At 51.8% G+C, this 20,061-nt stretch overlaps 1 protein-coding gene and 1 pseudogene across 4 annotated transcripts in view; both read left to right on the top strand.

The window, feature by feature from the left end:
- Positions 1-20,061, top strand: part of PEBP4 (phosphatidylethanolamine binding protein 4) — a 239,115-nt gene that overhangs the window by 168,885 nt on the left and 50,169 nt on the right. The window lies entirely within an intron of this gene.
- LOC137227133 (small ribosomal subunit protein eS4-like) lies at positions 12,328-13,258 on the top strand (annotated as a pseudogene).

Here is a 20,061-nt window from a genome sequence, read left to right as displayed (position 1 = left end):
CACTTTGAGTACATTTTATTAACTAATCCACAAGGACTTATCAAATGTCCGATGCATACTCACTACCATAGCAAGCCTGCTCACACCATTTCAAAACATAAAGCTAGCACACCCTGAACAACAGAAGGCGGGAGAATAATGGCATGTGACAGAGCTTTACAGTTTATATCAACACAATGCCGTCATGTATATGATTCCAACGCCTTTTCACAAGTCAGTGGGTTGAGAACTACTGAATCCCCATTTTACAGGTAGGAAAATGAATTTAAGTGATCTGCTCAAGAACGTGGTAGAATCAGAACCCAAACCCAGGCTTTTGACTGCTCGATCTACCTAGGCACTCACTAAATGCTTGTTGAATGGAGAAGTGTGTTTCCACTAAACCGTATCACCCAAGCTGCTAAAGGGGACCTCACACCCCTGCGTGAGGAGCAGGGCTGATCGAGGAGAGGTGAGACGGAGGCACGGAAATCTTCAGAGACGAGGTGGGCCATGGCAGGGCTGGGCAGCTCCGCTCAGCCTAGACGAGGCTTCTGAACGTGTTGAATTAATAGGCGACATTAAAAACTTGGGAGACTGCATTTAGCGGCCTGGGTGAGGATCTGTCAACTCAGGCCATCTCCTGTTCTCACAGACCCCATCCCCCACACACAGGGGACACGCCTAGGCCCTACTGGCACATGCAGTGTGACCCCTGGGCCGGGCCTCTGAGGACAGCAGTATGAGGTAGGGCAGGGGAGCAGGGGGCAGAGGGTGTAGGTTGGGCAAAGGCCCCAGGAGGGGCCAAACACACAGTGTTGGAGAAGCAGGGGCTAGACTGGCCCGGCAGGTCAGGAGCGTAAGTGCTGGGACCGGTTAGTAAGGTAGAATTGGCCCCCACACAGCAAAGGGCAGGTGTGACCAGGGCTAGTTATTCGCTGCTCCCACAGAAGGGACAGGTGGGGACTTCAATGCAGCCTGCACCCTGCCCCCTAGCCACTCACCCAGGCCAGGAGCTGCCTCCACCCTGAGGAAGGGGAGCCTTCTTTCCCATCACACAGAGGCGCCTGCCATATGCTCATCAAGCTGTGGGCTTCCACCCAGAGGGACACCTGTTTCCTGCGGGCCAGTGGCTGCCCGAGGGTCAACGTGTTTCAAAGGCAGCGCTTGAGAAAGTGGTAGAGGTGGCAGGGTGGACAACGGCGGCGGGGGGGGGGGGGGGGGGGAACCGAGAGACTGAGGGGAGGAGAGCGTAGACGAGGTGATAGTGGCAGGAATGGGGAGACGTGAAAGAAAGGAAAAGTTGTATGTATGTAGGCAGGGACAAGGGACGAACTGGGCATGTATCAAAATATTAATAACAGCTTTGACTGGAGGGTTATGGGTAATTTTAATTGTCCTCTTTTTGGTTATGGGTATTTTCTAAGTTTTCTACATTGTGCATAGCTCTCTTTTATACTAAGAAAAACAATGAAACTTAATTTTAAAAAAGGAAGGGACATACGCTGGAGACATTTTGAAGGAAGAACTGACAGAATTTGATAAGTGACAAGATAAGGGTGATAAAGGAGAAAGATGAATCAAAAATAACTCGGAGGTTTTGAGACTGGGTGATAGGGAAAATGACAGGGAGAGGGAAGTTAGGTGGGGGGGTTAGAGAGTGGGGATGGGACCCGTTCAGGTGAGACAGTGGAGGATATTCATTCCTGCAGCAGGAAAGGAAGAGCTGCCCTGAGAGGGGCTGTGCTCACCAGGCCGCAGGGCAGCCTTGGAGTCAAGAGGCGAACTCGGGACACCCTTACCAAAGCTCCGTCCAGAGCTGCAGGCAGACCTGTCTTTCTCGGCAGGGAGTTTAAAAGAGAGGCACCCAGACAAGACCCTGAGGTAGACCCGCCCACGACCAGCAGGCCTTCCCAGCCTTGGAACTGGGCTGCTTGGCCCTGGGGGGGCCAGGACAAACTTAATGCGTGACAGGGAGCAGGGCTGGGGAGCGGAGGATGTTAGGCCCAAGGCCCTGCCGGCAGAGGCTGCAGAAGACACAGCATGCTGGCAGGGAAGTCCCAGGGTCCCGGGGTCCTTGGCGATGGCCGTGCGGGGGTGGAAAGCGGGGAAACTCATCTCTGGAGGATACAGGAGGCATTCCCACATTGAGAAGGGTCGCCCTGGATCTTAGTTCCCAGCCAACCCCCTCACCCCCCATTGTCCACAAACACGTTGTTAATGCCTAGAAACCCATTCTGCTGCTCCTGGTTGACGGGTCTGCAGAGGCTTTGGACCTGCCAGAGCCTCGGAGACCAGCTGTCCCAGGCCACACAAACACCCAGGACAGGAAAAGGCTGTTCCCCCGCGCCTCTAGAACCATCTGCCTTGTATCTTCTGGTGACTCGGCCAAGGGTGGGTCTCCTGAGGCTCTGAGTGAAAAGTTTCATCCTGACTAGCGCCGTCCAGCAGGCATGCAGCAAAGCCACCGCCTCTTCCGTCGGGGTCACCCCTCTCCCCCTCCCCAGTCGGCCCTGTCCCCTGCACCCGCACCAGCCCTCCCAGCACCAGGGCCGCCTCACTGAACCACCATTGCCTTAAAAGACTCCACATTGACTAAGCCTGAGGCCCCACCGGAGGCTGCGTCACTGTTTCCTTGGCAACCAAAGGGGTGGGTGCAAAGTAACACACAAAGCAAACAAAATGAGCTCCACATGGGTGGCTGGGAGAGTCACCTCAGCATCCTGGGGCCACCGATTGCAGTGGGTATCTGGGTGTCTGCCGGACTCCTGTCACGGAGGCTGCTCTGGGGGGCACCTGACAGCCCCCCAGATATCCTAGGCAAGGAGCACTTCACAACACGCCATGGCCTCTGCTGGGAGCTGTCTTGCCAGAAGGAATGAGATTATCTGGTGAGGGTCCCGCGTCTCCACGCACTGGGCACTAATGAGGCTGAGACGTCAGCCCCGAAAAGTTGTCAGTCAGGAGTGTAGGCCACCAGGGAGAGCTCGTGGCCAGTCGCTGCCTGCCTGAGACGGCCTGATGTGACCCCAGCGCTCCCTGGGTTCCTACTGTAAAGGTCCTTCCAAGGTGCACTGTGGAAAAACCTTGACAGGTGCATGGCTGAGATTCCAAACTGCTTTTCAAAAAAAATTTTTTTATTAAGTTACAAATAGATCCATCAAATACCCAGATATTAAGTGTAAAACTTCCATTGTCTTAGTCAGTTCAGACTTTTATGACAGAATACCATAAACTGGGTGGCTTATAACACTTCTCATGGTCCTGGAGGCCAGAAGTCTGAGATCAGGGTAGAGCACGGCAGGTTCTGGTGAGAGCCTTCTTCTGGGTTGCAGACAGCCGACTTCTCAATGTATGCTTCCTTGGAGAGTAAGGAGGAGGAGGGGAAACAAGCTCTCTCTGACTCTCGAAAGGGCACTAATCCCACCACGAAGGCCCCACTCCCCGGACCTCATCTAATCCTAATTACCTCCCAAAGGCCCCACCTCCTAATACCATCATACTGGGGGTAGGGTTTCAACATACACATTTTAGGGGGACACAAACATTCTGTCCATTCACCATGTAACCACCACCAAGATCAAGACATGGAGTATTTCCAGTGCCCCCAAAGCCTCCCTCTTCCCAGTCAATATCCCCACCCCAAAGGCGACAGAGTTCTGACTGCTGTCACGGTCCATGAGGCTTGCTGAGGCCTTCACGTAATAGAGCCATGTCGAGGGGGCGCTCCTTTGCCCTTGCGTGGCTGCAGGCATGGTGTTCTGTCCTGGGAGCCAACCACATTGTTGCAGAAGAAGTCAGGGGCTCATAAAAAGAAACGAAACTGAGTTATTTGTCATGAGGTGGATAGACCTAGAGCCTGTCATACAGAATGAAGTAAGTCAGAAAGAGAAAAACAAATGCCGTATGCTAACACATATATATGGAATCTTAAAAAAAAAGAAAAAAATGGTTCTGAAGAACCTAGGGGCAGGACAGGAATAAAGATGCAGACATAGAGAATGGACTTGAGGACACCGGGAGGGGGAAGGGTAAGCTGGGACGAAGTGAGAGAGTAGCATGGACATATATACACTACCAAATGTAAAATCGATAGCTGGTGGGAAGCAGCCCCATAGCACAGGGAGATCAGCTCTGTGCTTTGTGACCACCTAGAGGGGTGGGATAGGGAGGGTGGGAGGGAAGGAGGGAGATGCAAGAGGGAGGGGATACGGGGATATATGTATATGTATAGCTGATTCACTTTGTTATACAGCAGAAACTAACACACCATTGTAAAGCAATTATACTCCAATAAAGATGTTAAAAAATATAAATTAAAAAAAAAAGAAGAAGTCAGGGGCTCATTCTTTTCTCTCGCTGTGCAGCATGCCTAGTGCTTCTAAGTGTCTCAAGGGTTTTCTCCAGGTCCCTGACCTGCACCTGTTATTTCTACCAGGCCACGTGTGGCCAGGGACACCCACGTGCGGGCACGCCCAGGTTGTGCCCAATCCCAGGTGCACCCTTTTCTACCCCACTCGAGAAGTCACGTAAGAATGAGAGTGGGTATGACCATATCATGCAACTAACCTTGAATTCCCTCTAAGGTAACCCCCCAAAGTGTGTTTGGGGGGGATTATTCAAAAACTGTGGCACTTTATTATTAGCAGCATATTTGTTTGTGATACATCTCACAACTGCTGGTACCATGCCAGCGCATCACAGCTCTTAGGCTGAGAGCTGCTAGTCTAAGTGGTGTGATTTCAGAAGTAAAGGAAGGCCATTTTCTGCCCCCAAAATATCTCTTTCCCCTCCCCCACTGCTTCTCCTGAAGTTTCGCGCCATCGATTTACTGTGCTGTGTCAGACAGCGCCAGTGTCCTCTTTTGAAATGCAGGAACTCCTGAGGAGAGGGAATCCATTAAACCCACAGTACCTTACCTTAGTGTGACTTATGGGGGCACCGGAATGACACGCATGCTGGGGGCTGGCGGCATGCCTGGTGCTGCAGGGGAACCTTTCCCACGCCTCCTCTCCCCATCCCCACAATGAGGTTGGGAGGATGGGATTCTTAGCCCCATTTTACAAATGAGAAAACTGAGGCTCGAGGAGATTAAATAACTAGCCTGCGGCCACATAACTCTTAGGTTGCAGAAGCAGTCATTCAAGGCCAGTTTAGTCTCCTCCAAAGCTCAGCTGGGTAGGTGGGAAGCATCAGGTATTTGTGAGCAAGGAGAGAGAAAGGCACAGAAAGGAGAAGGGCCAGACGCTGTGCCGAGGAGGAAGGTGACACCCAGGCCATAAATCAAAGTGCCAGAGGAAAGAGGGAGTTCCTTCATATTGGATTTCATAGTCGCCCAAGTGCTGCCACCCCAGAGCCAGCGGCAGGTGCACCATCGGGGCAGGCTGGCCACCATCGGCCCCAACACCTCCTCCGTGCTTGGTGACCACCAAGGGATGTGTCACAGGCACCAGGTCACATCCCTACAGAGATGTGCACAGGCCTTCCTCCTGACTCAGAAGGGCCAGTTTCTTCAAGCCCCTCTTGGGGTGCAGAAGAATGCCCATTTGGAAACTTCACGGAATGTTAACTCCCTGCCGGGCACCCTATATGCACTGTTTCAGTCTATACAGCAACCCCGTGGCGTGGGTAGTCTGAGGCCCCATTTGTAGATGAGAAAGCCGGTGCGTCGCCACGAGGCTGCAAACTCCATGAAGGCAGAGATCACATCTCTGCAGGGTGTCGCTCTACAGGCTAGCACCTACCACTATGCCTGGCATATTCTGGGTGCTTTTCTCCTCAGCACAGCATCTGCCCCTATTACCTCTGGGTCCCTCAGAGGTGTATGGCCAGGTCTTCCTGACCCTAAAGAGGACATCCTCATCACCAGATGTGGTACACTGCAACAGAGACCCAGCAGGAGGGTGAAGAAGGCCTAATTCTGGGAAAGGGGAGATGCCTGGGCTTCAAAAGGAAGAGTGTATATTGAAGGGGTCCATCAGGTTAGGCCCAGGAGCTGGCTGCCTGTATCTGTTGGTACAAGGCAAGAGCGCTTCCTCAAAAATAGCACTTGCACCAGCCCTACTTCCACCAGTGTATGTCCACTCCCTCGGGTCTCAAGCACTGTGTCAGGCTGTGGGATAACAATGGATGAAACACGGTGGTGTCCTCAGGGTTTAGAAAAGGGGAGGTGCAAAGCCCACGATAGGCACGGGCTGTGAAGGGGGCCCTCTCGGCTGCGGGTCTGGCACCTGTGAGGCCCCAAGAACAGCGCCAGGCATGGAGCAATGGTTAGACATGCACGTGCTCACGTGCACACGGGCCGCGATCTTGCATGGGATCCTGAAGTAGACAGGGAGGCTTGCGGAACAGGTTGTAGCAGGCGAGTGACAGCGTCACATGTATCTCCCATCGTGCTAACTTTGGCAGCATCAGTGACGGGAGGGATGGACGTGCGGGGTAGGCAGGGGGACTGACCGATGACGTCGTACCTTCTGGAGGATTCACGTATCATCAGCTGGCACCCTCATGTAGGGGGGAATACCTCAGCCAAGAATACCCCGGGCTTGAGGAGGGAGGCTAGGAGAAGGCAGGGGTCAGCCCTGAGAAAAAGGCGTGTCCCTAAAAGTGGACAGACCCGAAGGCAGCCTCCTCCGCTTACCCAGGGTCAGGGGCTGTGGGCATGCATCTGTGGGGGGATGCACGTGCACACATGCGCGTGCACGCACACACACACACACACACACACATGCCCACACGTACACACACGTATTGGATTTAAGAATGAGGAGCTTTAGGGCTTCCCTGGTGGCGCAGTGGTTGGGAGTCTGTCTGCCAATGCAGGGGACACGGGTTGGAGCCCTGGTCTGGGAGGATCCCACGTGCCGCGGAACAACTAAGCCCGTGAGCCACAACTACTGAGCCTACACGTCTGGAGCCTGTGCTCCACAATGGGAGAGGCCGTGACAGTGAGAGGTCCGCACACCGCGATGAAGAGTGGCCCCCGCTCGCCACAACTGGAGAAAGCCCTCGCACAGAAACGAAGACCCAACACAGCAAAAATAAATAAATTAATTTAAAAAAAAAAAAAAAAGAACGAGGAGCTTTAAAAAAAAAAGAAACAACGCATACCTGGGTCCCATCCACCCATGGAATCCCAGTCTCTTGTGTTTGGATGATGGACACAAGGTGTGCCCTTGACTGAAGCTCAGATTTGCCACCATTTTTTCGTCATCCCTGGTGTATTCCTTTCAGTGATTTCACATAAGGAAAACGGGCTGGAAAACAGTTAAGTGAGGAACAGGCAAAGAAACCAGAGCATGTCCCCTGGGGAAGAGAAGCTCTGAAGAGAAATTGTAAATTCTTCTGGTGTTTAAAATCCATGAGATCGGACTTCCCTGGGGGCGCAGTGGTTACGAATCCACCTGCCAATGCAGGAGACCCGGGTTCAATCCCTGGTCCGGAAGATTCCACATGCCGCGGAGCAACAAAGCCCGTGCGCCACAACTACTGAGCCTGCGCGCCAAAACTACGGAAGCCCCTGCGCCTAGAACCTGTGCTCCGCGACAAGAGAAGCCACCGCAATGAGAAACCCGCGCAGCGCTATGAAGAGTAGCCCCCGCTCCACGCAACTAGAGAAAGCCCACACGCAGCAACGAAGACCCAACGCAGCCAAAACAAATGTAAAAAAAAAAAAAAAAATCCATGAGATCGGGGAGCAAGTCTTTTCCACATCTCTCTCTTCTCTTGGCACTAAGTACCTGGCATGCAGGGGTCATCCAGTGACAGCTGAGCACTGAATGAATGAAATAGTTGAAAACAGTCACACAAGGGGCTTCCCTGGTGGCGCAGTGGTTGGGAGTCCACCTGCCGATGCGGGGGACACGGGTTCGTGCCCCGGTCCGGGAAGGTCCCACGTGCCGCGAAGCGGCTGGGCCCGTGAGCCATGGCCGCTGAGCCTGCGCGTCCGGAGCCTGTGCTCCATAACGGGAGAGGCCACAACAGTGAGTGGCCCGCATACCGCAAAAAAAACCAAACCAAAACAAACAAACAAAAAAAACAGTCACACAAAGAGAAAAGTTAATCTTGTTCCGTAGGGCCCCAGGCAGAGCTACAACCATGGCAGTTATGCTAGGGAGCTAGATGAACTTCCTAACAATAATAATAGCTAAGCTTGGTTAGTTTAGTAGGCTGGGCACTGCTCGACATGTATCATCTCCTGTCATCCTCACAAAACCTTATAGAGCAGGCACTTGTACTGTTCCCATTTTACAGAGGAAGAGGAAACGGAAGCAAAGAAATGTTAAGTCCCCTATCCGAGGTCCTAGAGCTGCGACATGGCTGTGCTGGATTTAAACCCAGACACTCTCGCTCCAGCGTGCACTGCTCTTAAACACTTACTTAACCATGAGAGCTGCACAGAGATGGTCTGACACCCTGGGAGAAGGTCGCCAACCCTCCATCCGCAGAGGAGCCAGAACCGAGAATGAACAAGTCATGGTTGGGGACGTCATGAAGGGGGTTCAAGCAGCAACAGAAAGGTGGACTAGGTGACTTTCCAGACCTCTTCCAGCTCTCGGAGAAGAGAATTCTGTGTCTCAGTCCATTTGGATTGTTATAACAACTGCCACAGGCTGAGTGGCTCAAAAGACAAACATTTATTTCTCCAAGTTCTAGAGGCTGGGAAATCCAAGATCAAGGTGCTGGCAGATCCAATGTCTGGACAGCCGCCTTGTATCCTCACATGGCCCCAAGAGAGCAGAGAGAGGAAGCAAACTCTCCCCTGGCACTTCTCATAAGGGCGCTAATCCCATCAGGAGGGGTCCACTCTCATGACTAATCACTTCCCAAAAGGCCCCACCTCCAAATACCATCACATTGATACCATTAGGGTTTCAACATGTGACTTTGAGGGGAACACAAACATTCAGTCCGTAGCACTCTGTCATTTTATTCCTTTGCCCTGGGTCATTTGTGTGAGAGAAGAGTCATCTGGAGTTACTCTATCCGAAGTGGAAAGCGTACTAGCTTGGGAGTCAGGACCCCAGGATCCAGCTTGAACTGCAGGCAGCTCTGTGCTCTGAAGTTCCTCAACTGTTAAAGATGGGAAATTTCTAACCCCTTCAAGTCCAAGATCCCACAGTTCTCTGATTTGATGTCGGGGGAGGAAAAGGAAGACCACAGTGGGGAAAGGGGACCCCACTTTGCTCCTTACACAAGAGCGATGCTACCTTTCTGGGACCCTGCCATCACTTTTATCTTTAGAGGCATGACGACTAGAGGCCTGACTAAGAAGAAACCAGTCGGGTCAATATCAGGCCATCCATCCCCATGGAACTTGGCCTTCTTCTCCCTTCAGGACTGAGAACCTGACCATCTAGGGCATCTCAAAATTAATCTTGCTTTTTCTCAACAATGGGCAAGGCCTGATGTCAGAAATATCCAGAAAAACTGTTGGAGCGGAATTCTCGCTACGTCTGCAGATAGGCATTTTGAAGGGCCACCCTGCATTTTGGCGGGACTGCTCCCTGCCTCATGGTTTTCCACCCCCTGTTGCTTTTAGAGACGTATATTTGTATACATATAAATATCTCTTTCCCTGAGGGACAATGGAGCTCAGCGACTGGGAGCTCAGCGTGATCCTGTAGGATTTGTTAGGAAGGAATTTCACTGGGTCGGGGAGCAGAGACTGTGTATTCAGGACGTTACCTGGTTAATAAAAACATTGCAGAGCTCCCAGAAACACACGAGATTTCCTTTCCTATTTTTTCCACTTTAAAGTAGCAAAGGGGGGACTTCCCCGGTGGTCCAGTGGTTAAGACTCCGTGCTTCCACTGCTGGGGGCACGGGTTCGATCCCTGGTCGGGGAACTAAGATCCCGCGTGCAGCGTCTCGCAGCCCGAAATAAATAAATTAATTAATTAAAAACAAATAAATCGATTAATGAACCAAGGGTATGTCGTTTCCCCCACTTTTGCCAATTTAAATTGCAATTATTCTTTTTTGAGACAATAAGCGAACTAACAGTAAGGGTTAAATAATTTTTTAAAGGGTCGCGGGGTAGAGAGGAGTTGGGGTTTGAAAAGGGGGTTGGGGGAACTGGAATCTGCCAGTAGCAGCAATAAATGCAGAGTTGTGCCTCAGGCATAATATATCAAAGAAAATATAATGCATCCAGCTTAAAACTAATGATTGCCGTATAATTAGATGAGAAGCATTGTGCTATAAACGTGTATTCTTTAGCGTGCTGTGATTTTACTGTAAAAAAAAGAGAGAGAGCGAGAGAGAAGGAGACAGAAAAACACAGAGCCCAGCAACATACTATAAAAAGAACCTTCTGTTGACTTCTCTACTGTTTAGTATTCCTTGGCTGTTCTCCCTTGGGAGTGTGTAATTAGTACTTTATGAAGAGTACATTTAAAGCAGTTTAATATTCACCTCATTCAATCTGAAACAATGTGATCCATGCTTAGACAAATCAGTGCTCCTTGCTGACATAACCTGTCAGAACATTACCTCTGAAAAGACCTTTCAGGAGGTTTGGATGTTAATTAGTTGTCTATCATGTATAAACAGAGCAGTGAGCAGAAGGGGCTCCGACAGGCCAGAGGGATACGTTGGGAAATGCATTTTGTATGAACGCGGCTTGCAGGGGGGTCTTCTCGCTCTCCCCCCATCCCCCCATCCCCCCTCCCCCGTGTCAGCAGCCACGCATGCTTTGAACCTCTTCCGGGCAAGAAAAGAGGTTTCCAGTGGCTTCAAGGGGCACCTCCAGCCCCCAGAGGGGACTGGGGACGCTAAAGGGGTCCCCCGTACACCACCCCTGCCCCTGACACCTGCTGGCGCCCCAGGAAAGGGCCACCTGCAAGTGTGGCAGGAAGCATGACCTCACAGGCCCACCTGGCTTGCTGGGAGGCTCCAGGCTTTGGGCCCCGGCTGGGTCCCACCTCCTGTGGATGGAGAGAGCCGGGAAGAGATGAAAGTGTCCTGATTCCCATCTCCTTGCTCCCCCGAAAACTCTGCTCCTCCAGGCAGCCAGTCCGCTGTAAACAGAGCTGCATGGTACAAAAGAGGACTCCCCGACACGGGAATTCATGCAACTTCCCTCCACAGCCCAGCCTGGCTTCTCAGAGGGCCGGCAAGCTTCAGAGCGTACGGGGCACGGAGTCCAGACCCAGCCTCAGGGTGATCCTTTGCCAAAGTGCATCCTGCAAAGGCACTGCCTTCGTGAGCCGTCGAGGGATTTGAACTAGCTGTCCTTTATCCTGGACTTAGAATGCCCTTGTGCGAAGCGCTTCCTAGCATGTTGAAGGTGCTTACTAAGCAGTGTCAGGACATCATTCTGTTGTTCTTGCCAGGCTCGTGATTCCAAGATGGCATGGCAGCTGGCAGCAGGAACCTCCTCCCCTCCAGGGTCAAGCAAGCCCCACCCACTCAGCTGTGTCCCCCACTGGTCTTCCTTTCCCGGCTCCCAGCACCCCACCTTCCTTTAGTGGGCCCAACCCCCACAGGCTCTGTATTCAACATTCTTTCCATGAGCAACCACTAAGTGCCTACTCTGTGCACTGCACTGTGCTACATTCTGCAGCAGCAAAGATACGTAAGTCGTGGCCTCAGCTCACGGGCCATTTACAGACCCATAAACTTATTATCACAGTTTGGGGTAATTATAACTAGTGTCAGAGAGGCAATATCATTTATTGGTTAGGAGGGAGGGCACTGAGGTCATACTGCCTGGATTCAGACCCCAGCCTCACCTCGGGCAGGTTATTTAGCTGCTCTGAGCTTCGGTTTCCTTATCTGTAAAATGGGGATAAGACCCTTTCATGGGTTTTTGAATGTTAAATGGCATAATTCAGTAAAGTGCCTAGCGTAAGGTGTAGGATGTACTAAGTGCTCGATTAATGTTTGTCCCCCACCCCCAAATAGTATAATAATCAAAGTGCCTGAAGGCAGAACAGGGAGATACTAACTGTGCCTGGGTAGTCTTGGAAGACTTCCTGGAGGAGGTGACATTTGAGCTATGTTTTAAAGGATTGAGTAGAAGTTTACCAGGTAAAGAAGTAACAGGATGGCTTTCTAGATACAGGAACAGTGAATTATACGTGGAAAAGGGCACAGAAATAAGCAGGGTGTTGGCGACAGGAAGACATGGCCCGCTGTGTACCGAGTCACACTGCTGAGTTCCAGCCCGGGAGGCTGGTCTCAGGTGACCCTCCAGAACCAGCCACGGGATGGCACAAGTACACAGAAGAGAGTGCTCCAGGTTCCACGGCTGGGTGATGATGGGGTTTTTCCAGCAGCCGAGGAACTAGTCCTTTTCAATGTATTTCTCAAAAAGAAGAATCGCCTCTCTTTTCGTGCCTAGCGCAGCCATGGCTCGCGGTCCCAAGAAACACCTGAAGCACATAGCAGCTCCAAAGCATTGGCTGCTGGATAAACTGACTGGTGTGTTTTCTCCTCATCCATCTACCAGTCCCCACAAGCTGAGGGAATGTCTCAAGGAACAGACTTAAGTATGCCCTAACAGGAGATGAAGTAAAGAAGATATGCATGCAGCATTCCATTAAGATTGATGGCAAGGTCCTCACTGATATAACCTACCCTGCTGGTTTTATGGATGTCGTCAGCATTGACAAGACTGGAGAGAATTTTCTTCTGATCTATGACACCAAGTTTCGCTTTGCTGTTCATCGTATTACATCTGAGGAGGCCAAGTATAAGTTGTACAAAGTGAGAAAGATCTTTGCGGAGACAAAAGGAATCCCTCATCTGGTGACCCACGATGCTCGCACCATCCGCTACCATGATCCCCTCATCAAGGTGAATGACACCATTCAAACTGATTTGGAGACTGGCAAGATTACTGATTTCATCACATTTGACACTGGTAACCTGTGCACGGTGACTGGAGGTGCTAACCTGGGAAGAATTGGTGTGATCACTAACCAGGAGAGACATCCTGGTTCTTTTGATGTAGTTCATGTGAAAGATGCCAACGGCAATAGCTTTGCCACCCGGCTCTCCAACATTTTCGTTATTGGCAGAGGCAACAAACCATGGATCTCTCTTCCTCGTGGAAAGGGTATCCACCTTACCATTGCTGAGGAGAGAGACAAGAGACTGACGGCAAACAGAGCAGTGGATAAAATGATCTCTAAGTGACATGATTGGAAAAGTCTTTGTACTTAAAGATAACTACCACATAATTGAAAAAAAAGAAAAAAAAGAAAGAAAGAAAAAGAATCAAGATCTCACACTCCCCTGACCTGAGTACCCACCCAAACCTGAACCCACAGGCAGAGCTAGGCTCCCAGGAGGCAGTGGAACATCAAAGAAAGCAGGACCATCCTCGCCCGGCTCCAGCCCCTGCAGCTGTGAGCCTTCCCCCGCCCCTCCCGCCCCAGCATTGCCCGGGCTCTCTGGGGGGATGGGGGGATGGGCATACAGCCCCCAGCACCCGGGACACAAAAGTGCTCAGTACATGGTGGCTCTTACTCTGACCCACACTTTTTCCACAACTGCTTCCTTCTCTAGTTTCTCATTTGACAACAAGCCAGGACTCAAAGGGACCAGGGAGTCGCCGGTGTCCTCTCGGCAAAGCCCTGGGTCCCCCCGGGCCTCAGGTCTGTGTGGAGCCTCTCGTAGCCCCACAGATTCCCAGACGCCACCTCCTGCCCAAGACAAAGCTGGTGGTGGGACAAATGTCCCAACCCTACACCCAGCCCCTCGACATAACCCCAGGTCTTCCTCTCCTCATGAAACCCTGGCCCTCTGCCTTCCGAGCAGGGCCTTGGTTGGTCACCTTGTAGAATATCCCAGACTCTGGGAGGGTGCTGTCCTCCCCACCACACAAAGGACAGGGTGGGCCGTCCCTCACCCACTGAGCCGTAATGATACCACCCCGCATCTCTCAGGCACCTGCTGCGGTGTAGACGCAGCCCTCTGAAGTAAGCAGGGACTATTACAGCCACGAGGCGACAATTCACTAAGTCCCGGGGAGGTTGAAGAGTGATCCGAAGGCCCTCAGGCAGGCAGGCAGCAAAACTGGGGGTCTAGGCCTTTTCTACTTCCAAACTCCCCCGCCCCCAACTTTACACTAGGCCAGGCATAGCAAACTACAGCCCGCGGGCCAAACCGGCCTGTTCTTGTAAGACCTGTGAACTAAGAATGTTTCTTACGTTTTTAAAGAGTTGTATGGAAAGAAAGAAAGAAACAAAGAACATGTGACCAAAATCGCCTGTGGCCCACGAAACCTCAAATATTTACCAGGTGGGCTTTTGCAAAAAGTTTGCCAGCCCTGTCCTGGAGCCCATGGGGCCACCCAGGGAACATTTGATTCGGGACCAGACACTGGGTACCAGAGATCCAAGTGGAAAAGCCACAGTAGGGAAGACAGACGTTTGACCAGGACAATTGCTGTGTGACCCGCCGCTTCAAAGCCATTTTTAAAAAGGTCTTTAGTAGAGATGAGATCGGGCTGAAGGGAACACCAGTAATTTCTCTCTCTCTGCAGGCTTTATAGTTGATGAAATTTTTCACACGCAATGTCTATTTCATGTAGTTAGTATCCTCACTTTTTGAGTGAAAAGTGGAAAAGCTGAGAGGGGAAATGACTGATTTATGGGTCCCTAGGGAATATCCTCTCCAGGTTCCATGACCTCAAAGCCACTGTTCTTTCCATCACACCAGGGCTGCATCTGAGCCCCAGGCATCCGGGGAAGGGAAGCAGAGAGACGGTGCCGGGACTGGCCAGGAGGGGAGCTAGTGTGGTGACCACTAGTCCCAGCGCCTCTTTCTTGGCATACAGATTGCCTTTATATGCATCTCAGATTTCCTTTTTTTAACACAAGCCCAGCTATCTTGGAGCTGTTTCAGCCACTGAGTCAGCCCTTAAGAAAAGCACCCCAATTTGCTGTATCTCGGGGGTGATTCTAGCCCATACTCGTCAAGCTAAATAACCACCTTCAAGGTCAGGGATGCCTGATTTCCAGTCCCAGCTCTGCCGCCAGCCAGCTTTGTGACCTAGAACAGGCCAGCGTCCCTCTCTGTGCCTCCCTTTCCTCCCTGGGAAATGGAGTCCCCACCCCCTCCTTAGCCCACATGGGACTGTGGGAAAGTGAATGAGATCATGTCTGTGTGGGGCTTGGCGGAAGGAAGCAGCAGTACAAGGTAGTATTATTTTCTGGGTCTAGCTGGGCAGTTGCCATGAAGCTGCTGAGATGTACAAGTCTTTCAAAGGCCTCGGGAACCCATCCCAGGAATGCCATGGGAAGGCAGTGTATCAGAGCCAGCTTAGGCTCCCAAGCCACTGGGGAGCGAGTTCAAAGCCCAGCTCAGCCACTTACCAGCTTTGGCAAACCACCCAATTGCTTTCAGCCTCAGTTTCCCCACCTGTAAAATGGGAATAATCCCAAGCACAGAGGGCTGCGTGGTTAAGGATTAAACAAACTAATCTTCAGCACTCATGTCTGTGAATACCGTGGGCCTCGTCAGGACACCTCTTTGTGTTTTTCCCTGAACTGCGTCCAAATAAAGCACAAATGTCCTCCCTCCACGTCCCCCCTCAGGATGGCCTTCTGCAGGAGGGACGGGCTGGGCTTACCAAGCACCCCCTCTTAAAAAAGAAAAGTGAGAACCGAAGCAGTGAGCCCAGGCCCCTCCCAGCATCACCCAGGCAGCCTGTGACCTGCAGGGCCCGGGGTCCAAGGCCAGGGGACTGGGTGAGGGCAGATGTTCCCTGGAGCCCTCTCCCCTTGATCAGTGATGGAGAAGGGCCCCGAGTTCTGGACCCAACAGTGCCAACTTTAGCAGCCAAAACCCTCCGGCCGGCCGGCCAGCCAAGGGCAGCAGGCCACAGCGCCCTTCACCCTCACCAGGTGCAAAATGAAGGGCCTCAGTGAGCCCCAGGCATAAATGAACTGTCTTCCTGGCCTCTTTTTGGAGGGCAGGAAGGGACGCAAAGTTGGGGGATTGGACGCCTACGGAGAAGGTCTCCGGGAGGCAGGAGTGCTGATGGAGCCGTGGTTGAGGTTGGTGGTGGCCCAGGCCAGCAAGGGAGCTGAGACATCCTTCCAGCAGAGGGTGTGAGAACCAGCCACGAACCAGCCGGGCCTCCTGCAGCTGACACCAAAGCTGCCGAGCCAATCTGGCCGAGACGGTCTGAATTAGTCACCAGTTTGGCAAGGAGTTAAATCAGTTACATAACAGCCTCCCTTGCTCTCCACTGGCTCTCCTGAGCTGGGCTCTCTCGGGACGAAGGGGCTGGGGTGGTGGTAGGGAGGTGACATTCTGGGAGCCGAGGGGCTGAGGTTCCCGCACCAGCCCTCCCCAGGCCCGCTCCAGCCCGGCAGGGCCAGAAGGAGGCGCCAGCTCTTCACCTCCTATCTGAGTCCTGGCCACCCTGCCTCCCAATCTCTTGCTAGCCAATCCCTTGCTAGCCTTGCAACCCGAGGGCTCCAGGCTCTAAGGTTAGCAGGGAAGATGCCCCAGACGAGGAGTTAAACTGTTTCTCAGCTCATGGCAGCTCAGAAGCACTTCAGAGCACTCCCAGGCCCACTTCTGCTTAATCTGTTATAAGACATCATTATAATTCACTATTTTCAATAAGCATTTAGCAAGCACCTTTGGTCGTGCCCTGTTCAAGGCATTGTAGCAGCTACCAATGTGAATAAGAAACAGATACACAGCGGCAAAAGTAGCTTGGAATTATAACACCTTTCCTCTGGAAAGGAGAGCACTTTCATGTAAAGGAACTCGAAGCCACGGGCCCCATTTCCTGCTGCGGGTCAGATTTAATCCCTGCATAAGGGCTGGAGAAACCAGCCTTGACCAGAGACATGCCCGAAACGGTGCAGGCTTCCTGTGGCCGGAGTTTCTTGCTGATTTACTCACCCACTGCTCTTGGCTGAATGAAGAACCATAAATGCTTAACAGTATTAATAATGGGTGACGGTGATGGTGATGAGCGTGATGACAAAAATAACGTTAGAGAAGAGTACACGTGTCCCATTTGGGGCCCAAGCCCTTGGGACTTTAATCCTTCCTTTGTCCCTACTGGCACTTCTGTTACACCCACAAGGTAATAGAAAACAGGAGTAGAAGCTTGGGAAACATTTAAGAGTCATTCACACAGACTTTCTGGCTTCAAGCAGGACTTGACTAACTCATCCAGGAAGAGTCACCTTTGCAGCAAGTGGGTGAACACAGGCATCCACGAGTGGAGCAGTAGCTTTGTGGGCCCTTCCTTCCCCCCACCCCAACCCCGCAAGCCTAAGTTAAGGGAAAGTCCCCAGCCCAGGCTCTGGGGGACAGTGATAATATCAAGGGCCACATTCCCTGCTCATCATTCTACCAGATATGTGACATTAGGAACTGGTAGAGAACTCAGAGATTCCCTAGTCCAGCCTTCATTGTTCAGATGAGAACACAGAGGCCCAGAGAGGAGAAATGACTCACCTGTGGCCACACAGTAGAGCTGGAACTCCAACTCCCATCTCCTTTTTTTTCCCCAAAGCTCATTTATTTTATTTTTTGAATATTAATTAATCAATTAATTGATGAATTAATTAATTATTGGCTGTGCCGGATCTTAGTTGTGGCACACGGTATCCTTTAGTTGCGGCGTGCAGACTTCGTACTTGCGGCACGCGAACTCTTAGTTGCAGCATGCGTGCGGTATCGAGTTCCCCGACCAGGGATCAAACCCAGGCCCCCTGCATTGGGAGCGTGGAGTCTTACCCACTGGACCACCGGGGAAGTCCCTCGCATCTCCTTTTATTACGCCGTGAGAACCGGGCAGAGAGAGGTGATGGAGGACAGATGCAGGGAAGCTATAAACCTCCCCTACTCGTGGAGGTCCACACGATTCATAATTCCTGCCTCTCTGGCTCTGTAGCAGGCAGGTAATAGCTTTGCACAGAGGGGGAAGCAGCTGCCCCAAGGACGACATGCAAGTGGCCGTGATGCCAAGTCAGTGTGTTTCTAGAACAATGAGCCTTTCCCCTGTGCTCAGCTCCCTAGAAAAGAGCTTAAAGAGGTAAACTACTCTTAGGCCCGCAGGCAAATTCCTGATGAGAATCTGAAAGTTTCTATCTCCCAAAGATCTCTGAGTGTCTACTTGGGAAAAGCTTCCCCAGCAATATTTACAGCCAATTAGAGAAAATTAAAGCATTAAATGGGAAACCTTGTGTCAATTTAGGCCATGCAATCGCTCACTCATTTAGCAAACTTCTACAGTGTCTACTCTGTGAGGATTCAGTGATGAAGACGATAGGGTCTCTGATCTTGGTACACCCGCGGGCTAGTAGGTGAGACAGAAGAAGGAGCAGTTACCTCGGGGACTTTAATTGCTGCAGTGTAAGACATTTGGGGAGCACAGGAGAGGCGAGGAGTTGGGCAGCTTCTCAGAGGAGACGCCGGACCCTGGGCTCTCAGGAGCCACCTGGAAGCCACAAGCCCAACCTGGGCAGATGCACTCTGATCCATTTGCTTTTAAGTTTCTCTTTGCTCTTCATCCCTTCCTCTCCCCCAGAGTTCAGACATTCTTTTTCTCATGGGAACATACCCCCTCAGCAACCCCTAGCTCCTGCCTCTGCCTTCAAACTTTCCTTTCCCACCATTTTCCCCATTTGGGATCCAAACTGAGCCCACACCCTATTGATGAACGGGTAGACTTGGCATGGAGGTTGTGGGGAGGGGCCCCACTAGACTCACCCGGACAGATGTGCTCTGTCCCCCACACAGCTGTCTGGGCAGCCCATCTGCGCTCACTTCCTGCCTCCCAGCTCTAGCCCCTCACGCCTCCCACACAGGGGTGGGGAAGTCTGGTCCAAAAGCCAGTATTCAGCCCTCCTACCCACCCACCCACCAGCACACCAAAGCCAGTAGCCCAGGGCCCTGGCTTCCACCCTCCACCCTCCTCCACAAGGAATGGTGGCCTGGAAAGGACTTCAGCAAGGTGGCCACTCTGGAGGGCTCTGCCTCGGGGTTCAACCTCAGGCTCCGGGCAGCTACAGGAGCTGCCCAGCTCTCTAGTTCTCCCAGCAACGTCTGTCCATATGAAACACACTACAATATCACTGATCTGATTTCAGTATTTGGTCACAACTAAGGAGTCTGCTTCGCTCTGGCCAGATGTCTCCCAAGGAAGGAAAAACTATTTTCAAAAAAAGGTTTTATGTGAAAAGGTGTCCCAGCTAAAAGTGTGCCCTTGCCGCGTTGACTCATTGTCAAGGTCCACGTGGTGTCCCCAGTTTCAATGCTGGGAGGCGGGAGGAAATGGGGAATCTCACGAGGAAGTGACTTCTCTGGAAACCTGTCTGCTTCTGGGACACTCTCAGTTCCCTCCTGGCCCCTGAGCAGGGCATGTGCATTCTCTGGGACTGTAAGGATAATTCAGGCAGCTCTACGCCTCCCGTGAGCTGAAAATTTTTTAAGGGCAGGAACTACAGTCCCATAGCCCCCAGCCCTGGCTCTGTACATGGTAGGCACTCAATAAGAGTGTGCTGAACTGGGCTACTCCCTGGCCACCTGCCTGCGTCAAACAAGAAAGCGGGGAATCTGATTAACCCTCTCAGTTTGCTCTTAGGAAACTCAAATTGGGCAATCAGTTAAAGGAGAGACATCGCCGTGATATTTCTCCATGATGGAGAATGGGGACGGGAGAGTATTGGAGGAATGGGAAATTTGCCTGTAAAATTAACAGGTGTCTCCTACTCAACCCAGAGCCTTTTCTTTAATACTGTGTCCTAATGCATTAGGAGTTAGGGAGAAAGATGATAAATTGTTCCCTTTTCCTAGAAACGGAAATGTCTTAGGAGTGTGTGCAAACCCCAGAATCCTACATCTCCTGAACAGTGGGATTGCCTGGATGGAAACCGGCTTCTCGAAGCAGAAATGAGCCCCCAGAACAAGGGCTGGTGCCAAGAACAAGAGCAAAGCGCTAACCCAGGCTTTCTTGTTGCAAGAAGGGATTGCCTTCCTGACCGCCATTTTTAAATGAGGGGAAATTCCAATTCGCCCCACTCTTCCCACCACATCCACAGACACACACAGCCTTTGTATATGACTGTAGGTGAGGGGCAGTGCTAGCCTTTCTGCCAG

Source organism: Pseudorca crassidens, chromosome 7, assembly GCF_039906515.1.
Source record: "Pseudorca crassidens isolate mPseCra1 chromosome 7, mPseCra1.hap1, whole genome shotgun sequence".
Taxonomy (NCBI): Eukaryota; Metazoa; Chordata; class Mammalia; order Artiodactyla; family Delphinidae; genus Pseudorca; species Pseudorca crassidens.
Note: the sequence above shows the minus strand (reverse complement) of the source record. Positions and strands in the feature narration are given on the sequence as shown.